This window comes from Manihot esculenta, chromosome 17 (genome assembly GCF_001659605.2).
Source record: "Manihot esculenta cultivar AM560-2 chromosome 17, M.esculenta_v8, whole genome shotgun sequence".
In the NCBI taxonomy this organism is placed as follows: Eukaryota; Viridiplantae; Streptophyta; class Magnoliopsida; order Malpighiales; family Euphorbiaceae; genus Manihot; species Manihot esculenta.
Window position 1 is genome coordinate 21,673,641 of NC_035177.2, and position 27,557 is coordinate 21,701,197.

Sequence of the window (27,557 nt, forward strand, 5' to 3'; positions counted from 1 at the left end):
CATGGCAAAAGAAAAAAAAGACTATCAAGGCTTGCAGAATTAAAATTTATATACACACACTAAAATTTATATTAAGGTTTTTTAAGGTTTAAAATTCAAATGCTAAGAAGATCTTTAAATACTTTTAAGAATTTTATTTTTTTCAAACAATAAAAAATTAAAAAATTTAGCTTTTTCAAACAATAAAGAAATGATCAAATTTGAAATTATAAACCTTATGTCATAAAATGTTATATTATAAAAAATTTTCTCTACTGACGAGTTAAAATGATTCCTTAAAAAGTAGGGCATCACTTTGTGGGAAAACTTGGGGTTGGGCCGCGGAAGTTGCTCCTCTTACGGGCCTTTGGGTAGTCCAAAGACTCCAACACCCAAATTCAGTGGCTCTGTGTGGTGCGCGCGGTCCAGTTTCGGACAGGTTGAAATGAGACTTGGGCCCTGTATCGAAGTAATAAATATATTTTTATTGTTAAAATTTAAGAATTTCATTAATAATATTTCTAAAAATACCCTAATTGCCATGTGCTTTTTCCTACTTTATTTATTTTTTATCCATATATTAATTTAATTTAAAATTTATAATTAAATTGTTTATATTTTATGCCCTTATCAAATATACAGCTATATCAATTATCTAAAAAATTAGTTTGATAATATTGTAAATAAAGTTTATAATTATAATTAATAATAATATTTTAAAATATAAGAATATCACCTCTAGCGTAGACAACATCGATCATGGTGTGTGCAGCAAAGTACCCTATGTTAATTAGTATCGTCTGGGAGGCTACTTGTATGTGTGACGCCAGCAATTTGAGATTGCAGTGAGCGGTTAACAGTCAAGAGAATTCGAATCTAGTGATGGTGTTGCCTCCTCTTTGCGACACTCCATCCGTGGATTTCTTGTATAGTTTTATCTAGATTTTGGATGTTCTTTGTAATGTAAAATTACATATCTAGAGTTTTTTTCTTATTTTTTGGTGTTTGTCTTCGTTTTCTCACAGTGGCTACTGCTGGGTTGCTGTGGTAGGAGTTTCGCTTAGCCCCTTGCTAGTTCAGGACGAACTTTTCTGGATTTGTCTATGGAAGGCTACATCGCAGTACGTACTGTCGAGGAGGTTCCTTGTATGTGTGACATCAGCAATTTGAAATTGCACCGCTATGTTTGGTGAGTCCCGTGAAAGCTCTGCCGCGTCCCTCCTCTAGTGGTGGTTCGATGCAATTTTGGTAGGATCTACCTTGATCTTTTGGTTTTTATCGGTATTTGCGTCTGGTGCCTGTTGTATGCATGTCTTTATTTTTAGTGTCTTGCGATGTCTTTTCGATTTTTTCAATACCATCGATGTACTGCTTCGATGACTTTTGGTGGACGGTATCGAAGATTGCCTGTTTAGTTTAGCCTTTGATAGTGGTTTTGCCATAGCCTTAGGCCGATTGTTATTACTTTTTTGTATTTTCATGTTGTGTATTATGGTTGTTCACTGTGGTTGGTTTGATGTTGCTGTTGCCGGATTTATTCTATTCGCCCTCAATGGTGTTGGTTAGTTGGTGCTCGGCAATACTTTGGTAGTGACAAGAGTGTGTTCGGTTTGGTTGGTTTAGATATTAATTTTTTGTCAGATTTAAAGTTGGTTAAATTTTTTTTCCCTTTTTTCGTATAGTGGTTCAATTTAAATTTTATATGTTTATTTGATTTTCTTTGTTAAGCTTAGCTGTAAATCCTCTCTTTGTACTTGTCTTGATGGACTTAGAAATATAATCCTCTATTTGCATGGTCAAAAAAAAAAAAAAAACTAGTAATTATAAGAAAAAAAAGAAATTTAAATTAAGCATTTAACTAAGTACTTTTTTAGGTTAAATAAATAAATTAATTAAAACACATATTAATGCTATTATACATCAGTATTTTGATCAAATATATTATAAGGAACCCACAAGTATCTTTTTCATCTCAAATGTCAAACTATTTAAAATATATCTTTCTATATTTAAAAAAAATAAAAAATATATAAAATTAAGTTATGTATATATCCTCACTTAAAATCACGAAAATATAGAAATAGTTAAAAAAAAAAAGACTTTGAGAGTTTCTGAATGAAATAGGAAACAATTGAAACATGGATCACTACAACAGTTCTTTCACTACAGCAGTTCTTCGATAGGAAGACACAAAAAAGTAACAAATTACATTAATTTGAAAGGATACAATACATCAAATTAATATCTAAGTAAGAAAAAAACTTATAACTAGAAATTAACGAAGCACGCAAACAAGATTACCCATAAGTATATTAAGAATTTAGGATCCTTCGGTGACACTTCCATTGAAGATCTCAATTGTATCACCTTGGCAGACATGATGCCACCTGAATGACCTATTGATTAAGCATAAAATTATGCATTTTCTATCTAATTTTGTACTTTTGATCATATTTTGCAAAAAATGATGAAAGATTAAGGTTTGGTGTAAAATGGCTTTTTGATGCTAAATTATGCATTTTCTACCTAATTTTGTAATTTTGATTATATTTTGCAGAAAAAGATGAAAGATGAAGGTTTGGTGTAAAATGGCCTAAAAAGCATGAAGATTGATTTGGTTAGAGCAATTTGGGCAAATCACCCACAGAATGACCAATAAGGCTGCACAAAATAAATAGAAGCATGAAACTAAACTCCAAGTTTTGATGGCCTAGAGTCGATTTGCCCAAATCACTAGGCAAATCGACAGTATCACACAGACTCATAGAAATGTCCAGGCCTGTGACTAACGATTTACCCAAATCACCGGGCAAATCAATTTATGATTAGCGCAGTACATAGAGCTGCGACAAATGACTTGCCTGAAGATGATTTGCCCAAATCACTGGGCAAATCGATGGACGCAGACAGAGAACGAGCAGAAAGGCGAGAAACTCAAAATTCAAAAATCAGAAGTCTAAATCCATCTCAAACATGCCAAGGACACATTTGAAACTCATTAAGCTCTCAGTAAAAAGAACTCCTTCACTCAAGAAAAGTTCATTCATGAAGAAATACATTTAAGGGAGGAGTCCTAAATCAAATTAAAGTAGAATTAACATTCCAAAAGGGGATCTACTAGGGTTCTAAATGCCTATAAAAGTAGGAGGACAGCAGTATTAAAGAAACACCAGCACCAAATTTGCCACCTTTCTTTTCTTTTCCTCTTCTTTGTATTTTCTTTACCAGCTATGAGTGGCTAAATACACAATTTCTAATTGAAGTTAGGAGAAATTTCAGTTTATATATGAATTTAGAGATCTGAAACTCTATTGTTAATATTTTATTCTTCAATATTTAAGCAATTTGATTCTTCATATCATTATTACTTTATTATTTGGATTAATAGGGCCCATTGTTCTTGATTGCAAGGTAATATAATATTGGTTTGAATACTTTAAGTCCCTAATTGCTTATATTATTCAAACACAAGTAACAATTAGTATAACAACTAAGAAGTTGTATGGTCTAACTCACCACACAGTGATTAGTTAGAATTATGTCTCTCTATTACTTAAAGCAGTTGACAGTTGAAAAGTAAAAGAAACTCCAAGGATGTCCTTTAGGCGACTTGTTACCTAGTGATTGATTAGCGAACATTTCCTAATTGATCTAAACCTAAGGAGAGATTTGGTTGTGTGGAGTGTCTTCCACAATCAAAACTAATTTATTGAAATGAATAAAAGAATTCAGGTATCGATGATCAATTCCAAACTGAAATGGATTCTATGCTTCAACTAGAGCTTTTTCTCATTAATTTATTCTTCTTTCAATTATTACTTTCTTATATTGCTTTAGTTTTAATTTTTGTTCATCATCAAAATCCACCCTTACTTTACTTTTATTGTTGATTTGCCCAAGTCAGTGTTTGGAAAATCATAGTGTCAATTCCCTATGGATTAGATCCTATTACCACTATTTACAATTCTTAATTGTTGATATTTTAATAGGTTATTTTTAGTGGTTTCAACATCCATCAAAAAATTGGCGCCGTTGCTGGGAAGTTGATTTAACTAAAGTTCCTTTTATGACCAGGGCTAGACGTAAAGAGGCTCTTCTTTACGATCCAGAAATTGAATGTATCGCCAAGAGCTTGAGAAAACAAGCAACCACAAGGAACCAAGCCTCAAAACCATCTTCATCTGCCATACAATTTGCTACACAAATTACTGAGCAACTAGCTGTCCAAACTGCTATACCTGTGACTGAACCAGCATCAGAAGCTGAAATGCAAGCTGCTGCACCAGAAAACCGAGTACCTATTAAAGCACCTGCTATCTACGCTGAGATCGAAGCTGAAAACGCAGCAATAAGAGCTCCAATGCAACAAGAAAGGACACTTCGTGAACTAACCACACCCGTGGGTGATCAAGCACCCTTGTGCATCACCTATCCGCCTTTGACAGCACCTTTCAAATTGAAAACAAGTTTGATATATCTCCTTCTAAAATTCAAAGGTTTGGAAAATAAGGACCCACATAAGCACTTAAAAGAATTTCACATCATATGCTCAACCATGAGACCTCAAGGTATTTCTAAAGAACATGTTAAACTTAAAGCTTTTTCTTTCTCCCTTGATAATTATGCCAAGGATTGGTTATTCTATTTACTACTCAGATCCATCACCTCATGGGCCGGTATAGTAAGAGCATTCTTGAGCAAGTACTTTCCTACCTCAAAAGCCATTTGCATCCGGAGAGAAATAAGTGGTATTAGGCAAAGGGATTTTGAAGAATTATATGAATATTGGGAGAGATTCAAGTGGTTATGCACAAATTGCCCTCAACATGATATTTCAGAAAAATCACTCATTGAATACTTCTACGGAGGTTTGTTACATTCGGAAAGGAAATTTATTGATGCAACATGTGGAGGATCAATTGAAGACAAAACACCTCAAGCCATAAGAGACCTAATTTTCATAATGGCAGCAGCTTCAAAGTAATATGGAGATCAAAGACAACTGCCAAGGAGAGTAAATGAGGTAAGTACTTCTTCCTTAACTTTCTAAATTTCTGATCTAATCTCTTGACTGTGCGGTTGTCGAAGCCGGTCAAAAATAACTTTTTTGTTTATCCACAATTTTACAACTGTAGATAGTGGTAAAAGGATCGAATCCACAGGGAATTGATACTCACCTATTTTTCTTATCAAGACCAAGTAAATAAATAGATAATAAAGGTAAAAAGGGGGGTTTTGAAGTTTGATGAATTAAACTAGAATTAAAAGCAATAAACTAAAGCAAATAATTAAAGTAAAGAGAATTCAATAATGAGAAAAGCTCTAGTTGAAGAATTGGATCCACTTTAGTTGTTGGGATTAATCATTGACACTTATGTTCTTTTATTTGACTCAATAAATTAGTTATGGGGGTGGAAGACGCTTCTCACCACCATATCCCTTCTTAATCATAGATTAACTAGGGAACGTTCTCTAATTAATCACTAATCAACAAGTTGCCAAGGAACATCCTATGGGCTTTTAGCATCTTACAACTGTCAATTGCATTAAGAAATAGAGAGACCTAATTCTAGCTACCTAAATGTATGGTGATCTTGCTAGATTATGCAATCTCGGTTTTTACATCAAGAGTTACTTGTGTTTGAATAATTCAAGCAATTACGGACTTCAAACTATCCAAACTAACAAATTATCACTTTGCAATCAAGAATCAATGGGCCCTATTGATCTAAACAACAAAGCAACAATGGAATTAAGCATGAAATTGCATAAATATTGATAAATAAAAGAAGAACATAATAGGTTCAGATCTCCCAATCTATAAACAACTTAAAGTTTCACCTAATCTTCAACTGGAAAAAAAGAGTTTCAGCCACTCATGGCTGAAACTAACAAGAAAATAAATAAAGAAAACAAGAAAGAAGATGGAGAAGGGCCAACTAGGGGCACGCGACTGCTGGTGTTGTTCTACCAAAGATTTATGATGATCCAAAGATGCTTTGGTTGCTGGTTTGCTGTTCTTTAATAGCTGAAGAGGTTGCCCTAAGTTTCCTTGTTGAGATGGAGTTCCCTTTCCTATTTGGAGTTGAATTCTTGGAAAGCAATTGTATCTTCTTGAGATTTGGCTTTCTAAATATATAGGATAGAGTGCCGAGGTGTATTATTGACTTGCTGAGCTGTCCTCACGTGTTTGGGGAGGAGAAGACTTCTTGAAGACTTGAATTCCAAGTTTCCCGCATTTTGCTGTCTTGCTGTCGCAGACCTTGTTTGCCCGGGTTGTGTGGGCAAACAGCTCGGGCAAACAGTCTGTCTTGCCTACTGTCTGCGGACTGCTTCTGTTCTGCGAGTCTGTTTGCCTAGTCTGTTTGGGCAAACAGTCTGGTCAAACAACAAATCATTCTTCTCCCATTTCAGCTGCAACTTGATTTGGGCAAACCAGACTTGTTCTCTTTTGCTCTCTTTTGGATAGATTTAAGGCTATTTTTACCAAATTATCCTTTTACTCCATTTTCTGCAAAATAAGATCAAAGCCACAAAATTAAGTAGAAAATGTGTAAATTAATATAAATAACAACATGAAAAATGGGTCTAAAATTTGCTTGATCACCTCTGCTGTTCATAACCTTTTCGTAGGACAAGCTCAACAAATTCAGCAAATAAGGCCATGTGGAATATGTGCAAACGTAGGACATCCAACTGACCTATGTCCTACCTTTCAAGAAGAGGACCAACAAGTTAATGCGGTTGGAGGATTTAATGGCCAACGAAGATATGATCCCTACTCTAACACCTACAACCCAGGTTGGAGGGAGCACCCAAACTTCAGTTATACTAGGGCAAATCAATATCAAAATTATCAATAAAGAAATTTAGCCCAAGCAGCACCTCAGGAATCCAACGTACCCCTTGAAAAGATCGTAAAATCTTTAGCAAACACGGTGGAAAATCTTGAACAATAAATGAGTTATGTGGCCACCTCTATGAGTAAGCTAGAATCATAAGGGAAATTACCTTCCTAAACAGAGATTAACCCAAAATAAAATGCTAGTGCCATCACCTTGAGAAGTGGGAAAGAGCTTCAGACTGACAGATCAAAGCATTGATTTGCCCAAACACATGAACAGACTGTTGAAAAGGAGCTGTTGAGTGGTGACCTAAGGCATTGATTTGCCCAAATCGATAGACAAATAGATTTTTTCAGCAGAGTCAATTTGCCCAAATCGATAGTCCAAGCAGAAACCAGTCAAAAGGAAAAGAAAACAGAAGAGCAACCCGAAGGAAAGTTCAAAATTCCACCTCCCTTTCCAAAAAGGTTTGCAAGATCTCAAAAAGAAAAAGAAGAAAAAGAAATACTTGAAACCTTTCGCAAAGTGGAGATCAATATACCTTTGCTTGATGCTATAAAACAAATACCCAGGTATGCCAAATTCTTGAAAGAGCTATGCACCAACCATAGAAAGCTTGCTGAACATGAAAAAGTGAGTGTAGGGGAATTTGTTTTAGCCTTCATTCAAAGAAAGCTTCCAACTAAGTGCAAGGACAGAGGGATGTTCGTTGTTTCGTACAAAATAGGTAACGTGAGTATAAAGAAAGCTATGTGTGACCTTGGGGCATCAATCAATATTATGCCTCTTTCCATCTATGATTCATTAAATACAGGCACACTTAAAAGCACCAAAATTGTTATTCAGCTGGCTGACAGTTCTATTGTTTACCTCAAAGGTGTCTTAGAAGATGTTTTAGTACAGGTGGACCAACTAGCCTTCCCAGCGGACTTTTATGTAATTGATATGGAGGAAGACAAAGGCAACATGATTGATTGTCAAAATCGTAAAAAATAACCTATTAATGATCAATAATTAAGAACTACAAATAGTGGTAATAGGATCGAATCCACAGGGAATTGACACTATGACTTTCCTAACAATGACTTGGGCAAACTAACTATAAAAGTAAAATAAAGGGGTTGATTTTTGATGATGATGAACTAAGACTAAACTAAAATAATATAAGAAAGCAATAATTGAAAGAAGAGTAAATCAATAATAAAAAGACTCTAGTTGAAGTGTAGGATCCATTTCAGTTTGGAATTGATCATCGATACTTTGATTCTTCTATTTGTTTTAATAAATTAGTTTTGGTTGTGGAAGACGCTCCTCACAATCAATTCTCTCCTTAGGTTTAGATTAATTAGAAAATGTTCACTAATCAATCCCTAGCTAACAAGTTGCCAAGAAATGTCCTTGGGGGTTTTTACTTTTCAATTGTTAACTGCTTTAAGAAATAGATAGACCTAATTCTATCTTAGCCAACCGCGTGGTGAGTTAGATCATGCAACCTCTTAGTTGTTACATTAATTGTTACTTGTAATTGAACAATCTAAGCAATTATGGACCTAAAACATTCAAACTAATAATATAATATTTTGCAATTAAAAGCAACAGGCCCTATTGATCCTAACAGCAAGGTAATAATGACATGAAAAATGAAGTTGCATAAATACTGAAAAATAAAAGATTGACAATAGAGTTTCAGATCTCCCAATTCATAAATAAATTGAAATTTCTCCAACTTCAACTAGAAGAAGAATGTATTTAGCCACTCATGGTTGGCAAAGAAAATACAAAGAGAAAAGAAAGAAGAAAAGAAGGCAGATTTGGTGCTGCCGAGGGATCTGCAATTCTTGATGATGTTTTGCTGCTAGTTTGCTGTCCCTTTTATAGATGAAAAACCCTAGAACAACCCCTTGTGAGATGGAATTCCTTTTCAATTTGGTTTCTAATTCCTTTCTTAATTGTATTTCTTTATAAATAGACTTTCTTGAGTGAAGGAATTCTTTTTGCAAAGTATTTGATGCGTTTTAGATGTGTCTTGGTGTGTTTGAGATGGAATAGAACTCTTGAAATTTGAATTTTGGTGTTTCCCATCGTTCTACACTTTTCTGCTCTGTGATAATCAATTTGCCCAGTGATTTGGGCAAATCGCTTGCCCTTGTCGCGAGTCTGTGCCGTTCTTCCCTTCTCTGTTCTGCGATAATCGATTTGCCCAGTGATTTGGGCAAATCACTTCTGGCATATCAAAATCTTGAGTTTTAGCTTATTGCTTCCATCTACTTGTGCAGCCTCCTTTGTCATTCTTGAGGGTAATTTGCCAAATTGTTCCAGCCAAATAAAGTTTTTATGCATTTTAAGCCATTTTTTTACCAAATCTTCATTTTTCACATTTCTCTGCAAAATATGATCAAAAGTACAAAATTAGCTGGAAAATGTATAATTTAGCATCAATAATAATAGTAAAAATGTGCCTAAATTATGCTTGATCAAATACCCTCACACCTAGCTTCTTGCTTATCCTCAAGCAATGAACAACTTAGTCAATCAAGCCCCCTTTTCTTCTTGATCCTATTCACCACTTAATTTACCACCCTAGACTCCTAATTTGAAGTATTGCAGTGTAATGTATATGCACTAAGGTTACTCCTCCTTGTTTCCTTTCGCCCACTGTAATTGAGAGTTGTCTTTTTATTCATGCACAAATTTTTGTTTAGTTTGACTATGCAACCTTGGGAGTGATATGCCCTTCTTTTAAGCATTTTGTTCAGCTTTATGCATTTTTATTCTTGCTTGAAAAAGTCATCAATCTTTTACGCGAAGGTGCATATTTGTGATACTCACCCCCGGTTACTCAGTTGGTCACTTGTTCAAGTGGCTACTAGCTCTGTTCATAGTCTTTAACCATTGGAATAGGTTTAGGTTTTGGATTTGTGCTTTGTGCCTCTTAAATTTGCTGCTTTTTTTGTTTACTTTTCACAATGATTTGAGCAAATCAAAACACTAATTGCTGCATGAGTCATTTTCCATTACACACATTTTCAGATTTATTATTCTCTCTTGACCACAACGAGCTTAAAGATTCAATTCAAAAAGAAACTCCTAAAATGAACACAACTCACTGCAAGTGATTCAATTCAGGTTTAAAGAGTTGATAAATCAATGGGATCATGAGAAAGGAGGCTCATTCAACCTAGCTGTTTATGCTGAGTAAAGCAAAAATTTAACAATTTTTGTGCATATAGGGGAAAACGAGTTGGGAAAATATGTGTAAGTTCAAAAGGAAAGGAAATAGAAAATAAATATGTGTGAAAAGAGAAAAGAAACATGCATATTTTAATAACTAAAGCTATATACAGTGAGTCAAAGTTAGTGCAATAATACCCCCACACCTAGCCTAGCCATTGTCCTCAATGCGAAATATTTAAATAAAGAGAAAGGGACTTCTTGGGGTGTGTGATTTGGGCAAATCATTGACCAAATCAAGGGTGTTGATGGTCTCTGGGCAGAAGGTGAGTCACCAGTAGCTGCAGCAGTCCCTCCATATGCAGAATTCTTTCTTCAATTTGGTCCAAGGGGGTCTCTACTGAGGGGTTCTGTGGTGCACCAGAAGGTTGTGCTGCTGTATCTGCTATAGGTGGTGCTACTGCTTGGGAAGCTTCTGCCTAAGATGATGCATTTTTTTGGAAGACACGCTTGTGGCGTGGTATCACTGGTCCTATAGTTGCAAGAGAGAAAATACCCTTAACCTTACGAAGCAACCCATGTCGTCCAAGGCACGCAGATCCAGTGGGGTTGGCTCGCCAGTTAGGGTGAGGTCATGACTCACGGTTATCGAAACCGGTCAAAAATAACCTTTACGGTTATCAACAATATTACTACTGCAGATAGTGGTAAAGGATCGAATCCACAGAGAATTGAAAACTTATCTATTTTTCTTAATAAGACCAAGAGAATTAACTGAATGAGAAACTGAAAGCAATTAACTGAAAGCAAAATGAAAATAAAGTGCAATAAAATTAAAATGGGGGGTTTTGAGATTGATTTGATTAAGCAACTACTGAAAGCAATTAAATAAGCGAATAATAAAATAAAAGGGAAATCAAATATGAGAAAAGTCTAGTTGAAGAGTTGGATCCACTTCAATTGTTTGGATTGATCATTGAAACTTATGTTCTTTTGATTGATTCAATAGATTAGTTATGGAGATGGAAAACGCTTCTCACCACCATGTCTCTCCTTATGATTAAACCAATTAGGGAACGTCCTCTAATTAATTACTAATTAACAAATTGCCAAGGAACGTCCTTGAGTCTTAGGCATCAAACAATTGTTAACTGCATGAAGAGAGAGAGAGATCCAATCCTAACTACTGAAACGCATGAGATGTTGCTAGATCATACAATTTCCTTAGTTTTCACACCAAGTGTTCTTACGTTTGAATAATCAAAGCAATTACGGACTTAAAATTATCTAAACTAACAATATATTACCTTGCAATCAATAATCAAGTGGCCAATTTGATCAAAATAACAAAGCAATAATAGAATCAAGCATGAACTGTATGAATATTGAATAACCAAAAGACAAACAATGTGTGTTCAGATCTCACAATCCATAAAACAACCAAAGTTTCAACCAATCTTCAACTAGAATAAAAGGTTTCAGCCACTCATGGCTGAATCAAAAACCAAAAAATTAAGAAAGGAAGAAGAAGAGATGGTATCACTTGCAATCTCGTAGGTGTGTCCAAGGGGGTCTGGAAAAAGCTATGGGGAGGCTCTTTATGTGTCTTTTTATAGTTGAAAGTGTTGCCCTAGGTCCTTACATGCTACCCTTGCTGCCCAAGAGGTGCTTGCTGCCCAAGAGGTGCTTGCTGCCCAAGTTGTGTCTGAAAAGGAAAGAATCGCGTTGCAAGCTCTTCAGAAGGCAAGAAGCACGCGCGAATGCTCTGCAGAGGGAAGTTGGCGCGCGCAGATGGATGTGCAGAAGGGAAAGTGAATCTGTCCAGTCTTTCCTTTTTAGGTGGAGCCTTCGTTTGATTTTTGAATGCTGAATGCAGAAGAGGCAAGTGCGTCTTCATGAAATCTTGCTGCCTAAATAGGAAGATATGACTGCTGTAGTGTGTGCACATTTTTGAACAAGGAAAGAAAGATCTGCGATTTGAATTTCAAATAATCTTCTGACTGAGCTTTCCTTATTTGCTTTTGCTTCTGCACTTTCCTTATTTGAAAATTTTTCTTTTCTGAAAACTTTCCTTATTTGAAAACTTTTCTTTTTTGGCACTTTTCATATTTCGCACTTTTTGGCAGTTTTAAGAGCATTTTCACCAGATTGTCTCTTTACACCTATTATATGCAAAACATGATTAAAACCACAAAATTAGGCAAAAAAGATGTAAATAAATATCAAGAACATAATGATAAAGTGGACTAAAATATGCTCTATCAAATACCCCCCACACCTAGCCTTTTGCTTGTCCTCAAGCAAATAAACATTGTCAAACAAACTTTCTTTGCTACTTGATCCTTATTTCCACTTAAGCTCTTACTCAAGACACCTATTTTGAATCATTGCAGTGAAGAATATATGCATGAAGATTACTCACCTTCTTTCCTTGTTTCCCTTCACTTACCATGGCTAGGATTTGTTTTACTCAAAAGAGAGATTATACATGCATATGTTCTGTTCAGTTAAGACTTTTTCTAGCTTTCAGAGTGATTTGCCCTTACCTTGAAGTTCTTTATTCAGCCTTTTGCACTTAAGTTTTGCTTGAAAAAGTCACCAACCTTTTGATGTGAAGGTACATATTGGTGATACCCACCCCTAGTTACTCAGTTGGTCACCTTTCCAAGTGGCTACTAGCTCTATTCATAGTCTTTCAACCATTGGAACAGTTTCTAATTTGTGCTCATGAAGTCTAAGCCTTTGCTGAATTTCTTTGATCAATGCATTGGGCAAATCAACACCAATTGGTAAAATAAGTCATGTTAAGTTCATTCACACAACTTTCAATTCATTCTCTCTAATGAGTGTCATCAATATATTTTTCACCAGGGCTAGCTCAAAGATTCAATTCAAAAGACAATTCCCAAATATGAATATAACTCACTGCAATTGATTCAACATAAGTTTAAAGAGTCATCACATCAATGGGGTCATGAAAAGAGAAGCTCATCCAACATAGTCTATCAGTTTGAGTAGAGCAAATAAAAAAGAAGAAGACTGTGGTTGTGTGTGTTATTGAAAGCAAAAACTGAAAGAAAAAGAAAGAAAAATCACAAAAAAAACTGAAAGGAAAAAAAAAGAAAAAATTTCGCAAAAACTGAAAGGCTGAAAGGAAAAGATTCAGAGATATGCACCCCCACACCTAAACCATGCATTGTCCTTAATGTATAGGAAATATTAAAATCCAAAAGAAAACTGAGTACTCCCCTGGGTGTGGTGTGCATGGTGCGGTCCACTTGATCAAGGCTCAAGTAATTGGGGAAGGGAAAAGAGTCCCAACTGAATTGAGAAGAAAGTGTAGCACTCCTTTTGATTTGGTCATAACCCATCCTAATTTTTCCATGTACTCATGAAGTAACATGATTAGCTTCTCCTCTTTCAGATGAGGTGTGCCTCTAGCTCTCATGTTTGCATTCTTGAGCATTTCTAACTTCAATTCATATTTCTCCATAGCTAGCTGCAATTTAGTACTGAATTCAGGCAAAACAAACTCTACCTTATCCGGAGGTTTGGGAAGGCATTGATCCGCATGGTCCTTTGGTTTAGGTGCTTGGAATACCATTTGTTCCTTGTGAGCATGGGCTGTTTGCGTTGGATCTATGGCTGAATTGGTTCAGTTTGCTCCTTCTGCGCATGATTGGTCTGCAATGGAAGGCTGGAAGGAGTTTCATGCGATGGAAGCTTAAGAGGTACGATTGGAAGTGTTGCAGGACTGTCCTGCGCAAGGCCTTTCTGCGAACTCATCTGAAGAGGTGCAATTGAGCTTTCTTCAGCTTGTGCAAGGTTGATCTGCGCACCAAGCTGAAGTGGTGCGGTCTACTTTTGTTCATTCTGTGCATGGCTGCAATCCATCTGTTGGATGCAACAGTCAGTTTCTTTTATTTCTGGCTCTTTCTGGCTCTTTTTCCTGCAAAGATCATTGTTCAGAATATCATCTTGATTTATATAAAAAACATTTCTCAAATAATCAATGATATCTAAACTATCAACAGGTTCTGTTTGACCAGTTTGTTTGGACAAACAATATTCTGGTTGTTTCTCTTCAGCAGCTAGTTCTTGTACTTGCAAACTTTCATCATCTGTCTCATCATCTTGAAACTCTTCCTCTTTTCTTACATTTAATGCGGTGGTCATTTGTTCTATCTGCTGTTGGATGCTTTGCATAGAACTTGCCAATGTCTCCATCATCTTCTCAAGGTGCTGGTTAGTACTTGGAGGTGCTGGTTGGGCTTGATATCCTTAATAATTTTGATAATTGTTAGCTCCGGCATAGCCATAGTTTGGATGGTCTCCCTAACCTGAATTGTATGTGTTAAAGTAGGGATCATGTCTTGGCTGTTCATAGAATCCTCCAAATGCATGCACTGGTTGGTTATACTCATAAAGTGTAGGACATTGATCGGTTGGGTGTCCTGCATATGCATAAATCCCACATGGCCTAGGTGGCTGGGATGCTTGAACCTGTCGAGCTATTCCTATGGCAAAATCTTTCATAACAGATGTGAGTTGAGAATAGAGAACAGATGTACTTACTTCATCCATGATTTAGATATGCAATGGTGACTTGCTTTGATGAAAAGATGGGCAATCCGAATGGCAAAGAGAAGGTGAGATGTGCGATGGAGATGTTTCAGAAGAGATCTGCGATGGTGGCTTCTTCAGAGGCAGATTCGGTGGTGCTTTATTCCAGATTTGGTCCTGAAAGAAAAACAAACAAGTTAAATCAATTCCCTGGCAACGGCGTCAATTTTTGACTCGCGGTTGTCAAAGCCGGTAAAAAATAACCTTTCCGGTTATCAATAATCTTACTACTGCAGATAGTGGTAAAGGATCGAATCTACAGAGAATTGAAAACTTATCTATTTTTCTTAACAAGACCAAGAGAATTAACTGAATGAGAAACTGAAAGCAATTAACTGAAAGCAAAATGAAAATAAAGTGCAATAAAATTAAAATGGGGGGTTTTGAGATTGATTTAATTAAGCAACTACTGAAAGACATTAAATAAGCGAATAATAAAATAAAAGGGAAATCAAATATGAGAAAGGTCTAATTGAAGAGTTGGATCCACTTCAATTGTTTGGATTGATCATTGAAACTTATGTTCTTTTGATTGATTCAATAGATTAGTTATGGAGATGGAAAACGCTTCTCACCACCATGTCTCTCCTTATGATTAAACCAATTAGGGAACGTCCTCTAATTAATTACTAATTAACAAATTGCCAAGGAACGTCCTTGGGCCTTAGGCATCAAATAATTGTTAACTGCATGAAGAGAGAGAGAGATCCAATCCTAACTACTCAAACGCATGAGATGTTGCTAGATCATACAATTTCCTTAGTTTTCACACCAAGTGTTCTTATGTTTGAATAATCAAAGCAATTACGGACTTAAAATTATCCAAACTAACAATATATTACCTTGCAATCAATAATCAAGTGGCCAATTTGATCAAAATAACAAAGCAATAATAGAATCAAGCATGAACTGTATGAATATTGAATAACCAAAAGACAAACAATGTGTGTTCAGATCTCACAATCCATAAAACAACTAAAGTTTTAACCAATCTTCAACTAGAATAAAAGGTTTTAGCCACTCATGGCTGAATCAAAAATCAAAAAATAAAGAAAGGAAGAAGAAGAGGTGGTATCACTTGCAATCCCGTAGGTGTGTCTAAGGGGGTCTGGAAAAAGCTGTGGGGAGGCTCCTTATGTGTCTTTTTATAGTTAAAAGTGTTTCCTTAGGTCCTTACATGCTACCCTTGCTGCCCAAGAGGTGCTTGCTGCCCAAGTTGTGTCTGAAAAGGAAAGAATCGCGTTGCAAGCTCTTCAGAAGGCAAGAAGCGCGCGCGAATGCTCTGCAGAGGGAAGTTGGCGCGCGCGGATGGATGTACAGAAGGGAAAGTGAATCTGTCCAGTCTTTCCTTTTTAGGTGGAGCCTTCATTTGAATTTTGAATGCTGAATGTAGAAGAGGCAAGTGCGTCTTCATGAAATCTTGCTGCCTAAATAGGAAGATATGACTGCTGCAGTGTGTGCACATCTTTGAACAAGGAAAGAAAGATCTGCGATTTGAATTTCAAATAATCTTCTGACTGAGCTTTCCTTATTTGCTTTTGCTTCTGCACTTTCCTTATTTGAAAATTTTTCTTTTCTGAAAACTTTCCTTATTTGAAAACTTTCCTTATTTGAAAACTTTTCTTTTTTGGCACTATCCATATTTGGCACTTTTTGGCAGTTTTAAGAGCATTTTCACCAGATTGTCTCTTTACACCTATTATCTGCAAAACATGATTAAAACCACAAAATTAGGCAGAAAAGGTGCAAATAAACATCAAGAACATAATGATAAAGTGGACTAAAATATGCTCTATCAGATCAATATGCTCAGGATGCAGAATTTTTAAATTTACTGCAAGTAAGGTGATGACATGCCCAAGAATTAAAGGGTAGTGATTAGTCAATATGCCCAAAATTTGTATGGCAATCCAGAATCCAAAATTAACTTTTTGCTTAATTACCATACTCTAAAGAATGTAGAGTTCAGTTTTGGTGAGTATGTTTGGTGCATCTTTTCAGCCAGAGAAAGTATAGGCTAGAAACCTATGCAAGTATTTTAAGCAAGGATTGCGTAAATGCAGGTCTTTGGATCTGGTGGGGGAGTAAGAATCAGGTGGGTTGTCACATAATTCAGCATACACAGTATTAGTATTGAATTTAGCAGGATAATCACAACTAGTATTGTAATACCCGGCTAGATCCTGGCATCGGAATCCCGACTTTCCGGTGGAATCTCCGTTGGAATCTGGAATTCAAAGATGTCGGAGCCTTCTAGAGGGGTAAAATGTGTTTCTAAAATGTTTTCACATGATTTTATGGTTTTAAATGGAAAAGAAATGAGTTTTGAAAAGAATAGGCCAATGAGGAAGGACCTAGGTTTGACCGCCGAACCTCAAGTTCGGCCGCCGAATATGGGGCTGTTTCGAGAGTGCTTTAGGCCTCCGAAGGCTTTGAGGGAAGAAACCAGGTTCGGCCGCCGAACCTCAAGTTCGGCCACCGAACATGGGGGAGTTTCGGGAGCAAGTTTGGCTTCCAAAGGTGTTCTGCTCAGCCACCTATAAAAGGCCCTCAGACAAAAAATGGGCGAGTTTTCTCCCCATTCTCAAGCTCAGGTGTGTTCATGTCCTCCTTTGGTTGATTTCATGTTCTTTCTTCCAATCTTTCAAGTTTTAACAAGCTTTAGCTTGGGTTTTGAAGTTGTGAGCTTAAGATCAAGTTTTAGGAGCTTGGAGACCCAAGGAGTTGTTTCCTCCCATCTCCAAGTTAGGAATTTCACCAACCCTCGATCTTTAAGAGGTAAGTGTAGATCCTTGCTTTCCTTTATGTTTAATAAAGTTTTAAGTAAGTTTTAAGAAGTTTTGATGCTTGAGTATGGGTAGATGTGCATGTTTAGGTTTATGTGGGTTTTATGCTCAATGTATGTTTATGTGATATTATGTTGGGGGTTTAAGTTAGTTTATGCCCCTATATGCATGTGGGAGTGTGTATGCATGTTTGGGATAGAGCATGTAAGGTTTTGGGTTGTTTTGGGGTTGGTTTTGCTTGTGACGGATTCAGACCTGCTGTTCATAAGGGACCAGGTTCGGCCACCGAAGGTATGTTCGGCCGCCGAACCTGCATGGAAGGCAGCTTTGGCCGCCTAACATGCCCCCGAAGGCCAGGACTTTCGGATATGTGAGAGGCTTCTGCCGCCGAACCTGCCGCCGAAGGTGCCAGACTTTTAGCTCTGGAAGGACTTTCGGCCGCCGAAAGTGCCGCCGAAAGTGCCCTGTCCAGCCTTTTCATGGTTATTTTCTATGCATGTTTTGAGGTTATTTTAGGGGGTTTTTGGGGAGTTGTTTATGAGTTTTTTAGAGTGTGTTTGGCACCTCATTTGAGTCCACCTGTGTAGGAGCAGACCCGAGGGATTGAGGAGGCCAACAGTGTTAGCTGTTGCAGAGTCAGTCCAACGTCTGCCAGAGGTGAGTAGAACTAACTCAAATGTTTTAAGCATGTTCACGCATCATGAATACCATGTATATGTATTAGGCTGTTGCATTAGATTTCACGAAGATGTTGCATTGCATAATTTGCTGTTGATGTGGATGGACCAAGGCGACCCCAATAGCCCTAGATATGATATGTTACAGAAGTCCTGAGGAGCCCCTTCGATGGCCGGGCACCATGTTATGTTACAGAAGTCCTGAGGAGCCCTTTCGAGGGCCGGGCACCATGATATATTACAGAAGTCCTGAGGAGCTCCTTCGAGGGCCGGGCACAGACAGAGGGAGTTTTGGTGGTCATGTACATCCGTGATGTGAAATGTTTGTGATGTGGCGCATTCCATGATAGCATATGATTTATTAAACTGTTTTTCCCTGTTCTGCTCACTGGGCTTTTTAGCTCACCCCTTTCCCCTAACCCCCGGGTTTGCAGGTTTGAGGTCGATCAGGAAGTCGGCAAGGGTTAATGTTATGTTTATGTAATAGATTAGCTTGTTAGCGTGGACATGTAATGTAAATTGATATAATGTATTGTAAGATAATGTAATGTAATGTAAAGTAGAGTTATGTTTATGGATAAGTATTGTGCTTGGCCCTAAGGCTTAGTTAGTCCCTTTTTAGTACATGATGTATGTAATGTTTTAGTGTTGAGTTGTGTTTGAACCAAACTTGTGGCATGTGATGTTTACCACGCTAGAGTATTTGATGAGGACTCTAGTGGAGGTTTTATGTTTATGGTTTTGATGCATGCACATGTTAGGTTTTGGTTTATCGGATGTGATCCAAGTTTGATGTATGTTATGTTGACCCAGCTAGAGCATTTGATGAGGGCTCTAGTAGAGGGTTCTTTATGTTTCTAGTTATGTAGCATACAGGTCAAGCTCGGTATATACATCAGATGTTTAAGTTTTTATGTTTATATTTTTATCATGTATGGGATTTGACCAGGTGATAGGAGGTATGTTAGGCTTGCTACGGGTCTCGGCGGCCTTAAGCCGATCTGGATCCTAGCGCCGGTAGCGGTCCGGTTTCCGGGTCGTTACAAGTATTTTGGCAATCAAAACCTAATGCAGAATTGAATTCATGCATAGACATGCGAAATCGCTGTCCTATCAATATGAAATTGACGGTGTCAGGTGTGTGCATGGTGGCCATGGCAGTTTTATCTAAGAAGAAGGTGCAAAAGAACTCTTGAATGAGTTTTGTGAATGCTGGCATACATAGATGAAAGAATGTGCCCCAACGGATGCTATCAACAAGAGAGTCTATTTTTGTTCGAATCCCCAATGCATTGAGTGTTTCAGAGTGCAGAAATTTACCTAGGTGATAGGGAAGGGATGAGATATGCTCAAACATGGTGTGATCTGTCTGTTTGTTGAAGGTTAGAGCCTTCGCTGCATGATCCACGGCTAAGGGTTTGGGCAAATCACCTTGGCTGTTGTTTCCCTCAGAAGTTGCTTTTGGCCCGCTGGTTGAGGTATCCATGCAGTGCCTAGTGCTGGGTCACCGTGAAGAGACTGTGGGTGCTTGGCACTTCTATCTATGACCATTTGAAAGGGGTTCTAATGGCATTGGTGTGGCTAGGGGAGTCCCCATCTCGACTGCTTGAGTTTCGAAAAGTGGTGCCATGGACATCGCCCGTGGCCGACTGGCGGCAACGAAGTGTGAAGAGATGCTTCAGCTGTTGATCCAGTATCAACGGTGATGTCCATAATGGGTGGTAGATTGATGATTGGTTCTTCGTCGCTGTCTATCGGCGTGCACATTGATTTGGGTAGACCTAGCTGCTGCCATTGGCCCAAACTGGAGGTAGCCACCATCTTCGTGATCACCATGCTAGTTTGTATCGGCCTGAAAGAAAACTTAAGGAAGAAAGAAAGAGAGGAAACAAAGGAGGTTGAGTAGCGTGAGTGAAAGAAAGAGAAAAAAAAACAATTTAAAGGGATTTGGGGAAAGCGATCTGCCCTGATAATAAATGCAGTGCCTCTGTCATCTGGCTTGGTGATTTGCCTAGTGGATTTGGGGAAATCACCTTGGGCAAATCACTTCTTTAGTGCATTTTTTCATTTTTCCTTTGTCGAATCCCTTTTGCTGATTTGCCCATCGATTTGGGCAAATCACCTGTTCTGTAGTTCAGTCAGTCGATTTTTCCGATGATGTGGGCAAATCGATTCCGCTGGGTAGCCTCCCAATAGCACCTTGGTTTTCTGTAGCGGGCTGGACTATCTTGATTCGATAAAAAAGATATGGAAGGGTGATCCAAGGGAACCTCTTCCACTAGTTGCACAACAAATCCTTCATAATATGGCTTAAGTCGGTGTCCATTGACTTTAAAGATTTTACCTATTTTTGGACTGCGAATGTCTATAGCTCCATGGGGAAAGACATACTCCACTATAAAGGGTCCAATCTATCGAGATCGCAGCTTTCCTAGAAACAATTTCAACCGTGAGTCAAAAAGTAAAACCTTATTACCAATCTTGAATTGTTTAATAGAAATATGGCTATCATGGAAAGCTTTGGTTTTGGCCTTGTAATCCTGAGAAGTATCATATGCATCTCGCCTTATCTCTTCTAACCCTTGAAGTTGTAATTTCCTCTTGGATCTGGCTTTTTTAATATCAAGATTGCAGCTTTTAACAGCCCAATAAGCTCCGTGTTCAAGTTCAACAGGTAGATGGCATGCCTTTCTATAGATTAATCAATATGGGGACATTCCTATTAGTGTCTTGTAGGCTGTTCGGTATGCCCACATGGCATCATCAAGGAGTGCACTCTAGTCCTTGCGATTTGGGCATACTGTCTTCTTTAGGATGGACTTGATCTCTCTGTTTGACACCTCGGCTTGCCCATTGCTTTGAGGATGGTAGGCAGTGGACGTTCTGTGGATAACATGATATTTTTTTAGAAGAGTTTCCACCACCTTATTGCAAAAGTGAGTTTCCGATCACTAATAATTGCTTTGGGCAAACCATTTTTGGAAAAGATGTAAGATTTTACAAAGTCCATCACTACTTTTGCATTATCAGTCCTTTTTGCATTAGCTTCTATCCATTTTGATACATAATCTACAGCGAGAATTATATACGTGTATCCGAAGGATGGTAGGAATGGTCCCATGAAGTCTATGCCCCATATGTTAAAGATCTCGCAAACCATGATAGGCGTCTGTGGTATTTGATTCCGGTTGCTGAGATTTCCAGATTGTTGGCACCTTGTACATGACCTGCAAAATAAATAAGCATCACGAAATATGTTAGTCCAAAATAACCCTCATTCAAGAATCTTTTAGGCTGTTTTGCGTGGACCAAAGTGTCTGCCACAACAATATGAATGGCAGAAGGTCAAGACTGAAGCTATTTCTTGATCTGGGATGCATCTTCGTATCACTTGGTCAGAACAGTGCTTCCATAGGTAAGGCTCATCCCGCACATAATACTTTTCATTTTTCCTCACTTTGTCCCTTATGTGTTTGGGCAAATCAGGGGGCAAATCACCTGTGGCTAGGTAATTCACTATGTCAGCATACCACGGCTCGTCAATTTGGGTAGCAAATAGGTGTTCATCGAGGAAGGCTTATCGATTGGATATGTCTCCGAGTTCGTAGGTGTACAGCTGAGGTGATCAGTTACAAGGTTTTCCTTCCCTTTCTTGTCCTAAATTTCTAGATCAAATTCTTGTAAGTTCTTGATCAAATACCTCAATGCTGCATGATCTAAATACATTATGACTTTTGTCCCTAGAAGGTATGACTGAAACTTCTCCAATGGAAACACCACGTCTAAGAGTTCCTTTTCTGTTGTTGAATAATTACACTAGGCAGCATCTAAGGTATGGGAAGTATAATGAATGACATGTGGAGTGTTACCTATACGCTGTCCCAGTACTGCTCCCACTGCATAGTTGCTGGCATTGCACATTATTTCGAAGGGTAGGCCCAATTAGGTGGTTGGATGAATGGGGCCGTCACTAGCAGCTCTTTGATCAAATCAAATGCTGTCTTGCAATCTGCATCAAAATCACATGTCACATCTTTCTGGAGCAATGTGCATAATGGCTGCATAATCTTGGAGAAATCTTTGATGAACCTTCGATAGAATCCTGCGTGGCTAAGAAAAGAAAGGATTTCTCGAATGCTTATGGGATAAGGCAGATTTTTAATTGTATCTACCTTAGCTTTGTCTACCTCTATCCCTTTGGCTGAAACAATGTGGGCTAAAATCAAACCTTGGTTAACCATGAAGTAACACTTTTCATAGTTTAAAACCAGATTTGATTCTAAGCATCTTTCAAGTATCTTTTCTAAGTTAGCAAGGCATTCGTTGAAAGAATTATTATATACCGTGAAGTCTTCATGAAGACTTCAATGATCTTCTCCATATAGTCAGAAAATATACTCATCATGCAGCGTTAAAAGGTAGCTGGTGCATTGCAAAGGTCGAGGGCCATCCTTCTGAATGCAAAGGTACCGAAAGGACAAGTGAATGTTGTATTTTCTTAGTCTTCTGGAGCCACGGGGATTTGGTAGAATCCCGAATATCCATCTAACTAGCAATAATATGATTTACCTGCAAGTCTTTCAAGCATCTGGTCAATGAAGGGCAAAGGAAAGTGGCCTTTCCTTGTTGTTGCATTAAGCTTTCTATAGTCCATGCATACTCTCCACCTATTTTGCACACGAGTGGGTACTAGTTCACCTTTAGAATTTGGAACAATAGTGATCCCAGTCTTTTCTGGAACTACATGGGTAGGGCTTACCCATTTGTTGTCAGAGATTGGGTAGATGACTAATAGCGGTTGTCGAAACTATAAAAAATAAACCTATTAGAAATCAACAATTAAGAACTATAAATAGTGGTAATAGGGTCGAATCCACAGGGATTTGATACTAAGAACTTTCCTAACAATGACTTAGGCAAATCAACAATAAAATTAAAAGAGGGGTGATTTTTGAAGATAGTAAACTAAGATTAAAACTAAAGTAGCAAAAGAAAGCAGAGATTAAAAGAAGAGTAAATCAATAATAAAAAGACTCTAGTTAAAGCATAGGATCCATTTCAGTTTGGAATTGATCATTAATACTTTGATTCTTCTATTTATTTCAATAAATTAGTTTAGGTTGTAGAAGATGCTCCTCACAACTAAATTCCTCCTTAAGCTTAGTTTGATTTGGAAACGTTTGCCAATCAAACACTAGTTAACAAGTTGCCAAGGAACGTCCTTGGGGTTCTTCACTTTTCAACTGTTAACTGCTTTAAGAATTAGAGAAACCTAATTCTAACCTTGCCAACCACGTGGTTAAGTTAGATCATGCAACCAATTGTTACTTGTGTTCAAATAATCTAAACAATTACGGACCTAAATCATTAAAACTAACAATATATTGCTTATGCAATTAAAAACAATGGGCCCTTATTGATTCTAATAGCAAGGCAATAATAAACATGAAGAACAAGTTGCATAAATATTGAAAAATAGAAGTTTAACAATGGAGTTTCAGATCTCCCAATTCATAACAAAACTGAAACTTCTCCTACTTCAATTAGAGGAAAGAATTTTAGCCACTCATGGTGGACAAAGAACACATAAAGAGAAAAGGAAGAAGAAAGGGAGAAAGGCGCTGCTGGTGTTGCTGCCGAAAAGTTAGATTATGTTTGCTGCTAGTTGCTGCTGAAAAGTTGGATTATGTTTGCTGCTGGTTGCTACCTTTTTATGGATGCAAAAACCCTAGATCAGTCCTTTATGAGATTAAATTCCTTTTTGACTTGATCTTTGATTCCTTCCTTCCTTGTATTTCTTCATAAATAGACTTTCTTGGGTGAAGAAATTCTTTTTGCAGAGTGTTTGATATGCTTCAGATGTTTCTTGATGTGTTTGAGATAGGATAGAACTCTTAAAATTCGAATTCATGCAATTCACGCATTTTTACAATTTTCTGCTGGTGACAGTCGATTTGGACAGTGATTTGGGCAAATCGACTGCCGCAATCGCAAGTCTGTGTTGTCCTATTTTTCTCTGTTCTGTGGTAATTGATTTGGGAAAATCGCTTGCCCTAATCGTTTCTATGCTATCCCGTCCTTTTTAGTTTCTGCGGAAATCGATTTGGCATATCAAAAACTTGAGTTTTGGCATCTTCTTCTATGCACTTGTTCAGCCTCCTTGGTTATTCTTTGAGGTTGATTTGGCTAAATCACTTAGGCCAAATCAACTTTTCAGCATTTTTAGGCTATTTTTCACCAAATTTTCATTTTCCATCATTTTCTACAAAATCTAATCAAAAGCACAAAATTATATAGGAAATGTATAGTTTAGCATTAATAATAATAGAAAAAATGCACCTAATTTACGTTCGATCAAATACCCCCACACTTAACTTCTTGCTTGTCCTCAAGTAATAAACTTAGTCAAACAAGCTTCCTTTTCCACTTGATCCTTATTTTTCACTTAAGCTATTACCCTAGACTCCTAATTTGAAGCATTGCAATGAAGTGTGCATGCACCAAGGTTACTTTCTTCTTTTCCTTGTTTCCTTTTACCCACCATGGTTGAAAGTTGTCTTCTTTAAGTGATAGTTTTATTTATACATGCACATATTTTAGTTAGACTATTATCGCTCTTGGAGTGACTTTCCCTTTCATTTTTAGCACTTTTTATTTTCAGCTTTTATGCACTTTTATTCTTGCTTGAAAAATTCATCAACCTTTTGACGCGAAGGCATTTGTGATATCCACTCCCGGTTACACAGTTGGTCACCTGTTCAAGTGGCTACTAGCTCTGTTCATAGTCTTTGACCATTGAAACATGTTTTTGATTTGTGCTTTGTGCCTTTTGACTTTGCTGAATTTTCTTTTTCTTTCATAATAATTTGGGCAAATCAAAACACGAATTGCTAGACAAGTCATATTTTTTATTTACACATTTTCATTTTTATTGTTCTCTCTAGTGAGTCATGACATACATCTTTCACCATGATAAGCTCAAAGATTCAATTCAAAAAGAAATTTCCAAAATGAATGCAACTCACTGCAAGTATTCAACTTAGGTTTAAAGAGTTGTTACATTAATGGGGTCATGAGAAAGAAAGCTCATTTAACCTAGTTATCATGCTGAACATGTGAAAACATAAAGCAAGAAAAAAGAAAAAAATTTTGGTGAATATGTGAAAACAAGGTAATTATGAAGGAAAACATGTGTGTGGAAAGTGAAAGATGTGTATAAAGGAACAAAATATGTGTAAAAAGAGATAGATATAATTATTAAGGAAAACTAAAACTATATGAACAGTAAAGTGATCAGAAAAATGTACCTCCACATCTATTCTAGGCATTATCCTCAATGCAAAAGAAATATGAAAGTTTAAGAGAAAGGGACTCCCTAGAGTGGTGATTTGGCCAAATCAGGTGTGATGGTGGTCCGCAGGTATGAAATGTTGAACCAGCAGCTGCAACATGCTTTCCATGTATATGATTCGGGCCTCCATTCTGTCAAGGCGAGATTCTGTAGATTGATCAGCTGTTAGAGGTTCTGCTGATTTGGACAGTGATTTGGGCAAATCACTTGGCCAAATCACCTCTGCTGTAGTTAAGCTCTGTTGATTTGCCCATCGATTTGGGCAAATCGCCTCCACTGGGTTGCCTCCTAGTAGCACCCTGGTTTAAAGTCGCAGGCCGGACTTTCCCGACTTGATCAAGGCTCAAGTAATTGGGGGAGAGAAAAGGGTCCCAATAGAATTAAGTAAGAAATGCAGCACACCTTTCGTTTTGGTTATAACCCATCCTATTTCTTTCATGTGCTCATCAAGTAACATGAGTAATTTCTCCTCTTTCAAGTGAGGTGTGCCTCTAACCCCTATGTTTGAATTTTTGAGGTGATTGGGTAGCACTTTGAACTCCAATTCATATTTTTCCATAAAAGGTGGTTGCAATCTGGTATTGAATTTGGGCAAATCGAATTCTGCTTGCACTGATGATTTGGGCAAATCAAAATCTGTCTGCACTCTTGATTTGGGCAAATTGAATTCTGCCTGTATAAGCGATTTGGGCAAATTGCCTCTGGACTAGTCTGTGTAGCATGCTGTCTTGTCCCTTTCTGTTTCTTTCAAAATTTTCCTGTTCTCCTCATCCTCTTGGTTGGTGTCCCTTAGTATTTTTTTATAGAATCAAGCAAGGGTATATTGATCTCCACTTTGCGAAAGGTATAAAGTATCTCTTTTTCTTCTTTTTCTTTTTGTGATCTTGCAAACCTTTTTGGAAAGAAAGGTGATATCTTGAATTTTTCTTCTGGTTGTTGTTCTTTCTTGTACTGCTTTGGTCTGGATTCTGCCTGGATTGTCGATTTGGGCAAATTGAAGTCTGCTTTCTCTGGAGGTTTGAGCAATTCGTTCTTGCTGGGCAATTTTGTCTGCCTGTCGATTTGGTCAGTGATTTGGGCAAATCGATGCCCTGGATCATCAATCGGCAGTTTCTCCTCAACAACTTGTTCTTGTGTTTAAGCTAACCGATGCTCAGATCTACCACCTTGAAGCTCTTTCCCACTCTTCAATGTGATAGCACTAGCATTTTGCTTTGAGTTTATCTTTGTTTGGGAAGGTAACTTCCCTTGTGATTCTAGCTTGCTCACTGAGGTGGCTATTTGACCCATTTATTGTCCAAGGTTTTGCACTATATTTGCCAAAGACTTCACGATCTCTTCAAGGGGCACATTTGATTTCTGAGGTGCTGCTTGGGCTAGATTTCTTTGTTGGTAGCTTGGATATTGATTTTCCCTAGTATAACTAAAGTTTGTGTGCTCCTTACAACCTGGGTTGTAGGTGTTAGAGTAGGGATCATACCTTCTTTAGCCATTAAACCCTCCAACTGCATTGACTTGCTGGTCCTCTTCTTGAAGGGAAGGACATAGGTCAGTTGGGTGTTCCATGTTTGCACATATTCCACATGTCCTTGGTTGCTAAAGTTGCTGAGCTTGTTGGGCCTATCCTACAATAAGGCTACGAACAACAGAGGTTAGATTAGAAATTTGGGAAGCTAAGGAAGATTTACTTACCTCGTTTACTCTCCTTGGCAGCTGTCTTTGATCTCCATATTGTTTTGAGGCTGCTGCTATTTTGGAAATTAGGTCTCTTATGGCTTGAGGTGTTTTGTCTTTAAGTGATCCTCCACACGCTGCATTAATAAATTTTCTTTCCGAAGGTAACAAACCTCCATAAAAGTATTCAATTAGGGACTTATTAGAGATGTCATGTTGAGGACAACTTGCGCACAATCGATTGAATCTTTCCCAATATTCATATAGCTCTTCATAATCCTTTTGCTTGATGCAATTGATCTCTCTTCTGATGCCAATAGCTTTTAAGGTTAGGAAGTAGTCGCTCAAGAAGGCTCTCACCATCCCAGCCCATGAAGTGATGGATCCGGGTGGTAAACAGAACAACCAATCTTTGGCAAAATCATTAAGAGAAAAGGGAAAAGATCTTAAT

At 37.6% G+C, this 27,557-nt stretch overlaps 1 pseudogene; it reads right to left on the minus strand.

Annotated features, from left to right (window-relative positions):
• Positions 1–22,002, minus strand: part of LOC110604866 — a 151,936-nt pseudogene extending 129,934 nt beyond the window's left edge.
• Between the last annotated feature and the right edge of the window lie 5,555 nt (positions 22,003–27,557).